The sequence below is a fragment of the Convolutriloba macropyga genome, chromosome 14, assembly GCF_964194025.1.
Source record: "Convolutriloba macropyga chromosome 14, txConMacr16.3, whole genome shotgun sequence".
Lineage (NCBI taxonomy): Eukaryota > Metazoa > Xenacoelomorpha > Acoela > Convolutidae > Convolutriloba > Convolutriloba macropyga.
Window position 1 is genome coordinate 36,323,515 of NC_134481.1, and position 2,182 is coordinate 36,325,696.

The following is a 2,182-nucleotide window of genomic DNA, read 5'->3' on the forward strand; positions in this document are numbered from 1 at the left end:
AATTACCCCCTTGCACTCTTTTAATAAATAGGAGTGGAAAACGCATTTCACCCTGATCCCCCCCCCCGCTAATTAAGTGCGGATTAAGTGTGAAAATTCGGCTCGGGCCATTGTGATTGAAAATAGGTCTACGAAACTAAGCTTTGCGTGAAGTATTAAAAGTATCAAAAAGCATACGATGATCCGCAAGAATGATAATTACGAATTGTGCTCTAGAAGGTTCAAAATGATCTGAATTCAATATGTGACACAAAACAAAGTGCTTGACAAGTATTTAAAAAGACATAGTAAATTATTGACCAGTGGCAGAAGATGTTTTAAAAAAATAATACAGCGGGGGAGGCAAGAAATTGTAGAAAAAAAGACATATAATTCAAAAACTATTTATTTTTGAATCGTAAGGGATAAAAGTAAAATATGGTTGGCATAAAATCTCTTGTCATAACATCAGCTTCATAAGGCATCTCTTGTTTTTCAATTTACTTACGGAGCAAATCTCGCTCGCTCATCATACTCGATTTACTGATTCTAATTTCATCGGTGTATTTTTTTTTACTTGTCCCAATGAATGTGACACCATATCTAAAATTGCGCTGACCTATAATTAGTACAGATTTCAAGCAAAAAATTAAATTCAAAACCTCAGAGTTTTTTCAATTTTCATGAAGCGCAACTGAAGAAGTAGTCTTTTTTCAATTCCTGCTGAATATTTAAAAAATTGTTTCAAACAGAAACTATTTCAATCACAATAAGGAGGATAAATTTTGGTCCTTAAAATAGAAAAATATGCTTTTGATACGAATTTCCTAGCTGTTGTGGCAGAGCAAAAGTAGGCAATTTTATACGCAACGTGCTTATGTCCAGACTGTTCCAGACAAAAGACCTCCATGTCCAGACTTTCGTTCGTTCAAAACTTTTTGTGCGTTCTTTCTGCGTTAAATACTGAGAACGTCCACACGTTCCTGCGTCCATTTCTAGACCTTAGAACGATAAAAAAATTTTCGTGTCATATTTGTGCGATGTCTAGATTTTCAATCATTCAATATTTTTGTGTTTTCTTCGTGAGTTCAAAAGTGATTATGTCCTGATTTTCAAGCGTTCATGTCCTTATTTTTGTGCAATAACCAAATTTTCATGTTTTCGAAATTTTTCATGCCTCATTCATGCTTTAAAAAGAACGTATGTCTGTCTTTCGTGCGTCAGAGTTTGTGTGCATTCTTTGTCCTATAAAAATTGCGCAAGTCCAGTTTTTCGCGCATTCATGTCAAGACCTAGCTCTATGACACAGTTTGAAGCTCGGAAATCCCCTGTTGTCCGTCTGACGATAAGCTCTCACATAGCTTCAAGTTTACCAAGGTTGTTTGATCACAGGAACCGTTATAGGTTTTTACAAAGAAAGGTTTCATGTTTCCTCCTAACCATGCCTCTTAGTTCCTTTTAATTTCTCAAAAACTTATTGATAGTAACCAATTGATTATATCCTTGTCAGTTCCCAGAACCAGAAATAGCCGCTACGAAGTTGATACGTTGAATTGGAGAATCATTAATCAGCAATGCCTGTATTACTTTTCAAGAAAAAACAATCAATCAGCATTTCAAAAGGACGATCATCGACTAAATTAAAAGAGAAACTGAGACTTCAAAAGTAAGTAAACCATGTGGATGAGAAAGTATACCAGAAAATATTTAAAGCATAACCATGAGGTTTTTGGAGCTTTCTATTTGGAGTTTTTTGTTATGATAGTCACCAAATATCTTCTTATTTTTTTGCATGTTTTGTTCAATGTATCCATAATCTGAAGTAAGAACTTGCTAACTTTAGCTCTCTATCAATAATGTACTCTGTTCAACTATATATATTGAGGAGTTTTAATATTGGACATGACTAGTTGCTGCATTAATAAATAATAAACAATTACTGACGAACACATTGCTTGAAAGGGATGCAATCATTCAGATATTAAAGCATGAATTGTATACAATCTCATCAATATTTTATAATTCCAAGTTAAAACTGTCTAAAACCAGGCTAAACGTTAGAAAAAAGTTTAAGACAGTTTTTGAAAATCTTTTGGATTAAACTGTTTCAAACAAATTTATTTTTTTAATAACACATCTTTATAACAACAATTTTTTGGTCTCGAGCATGAGTATGAAGACTATTATGAATCAGATTTATCTA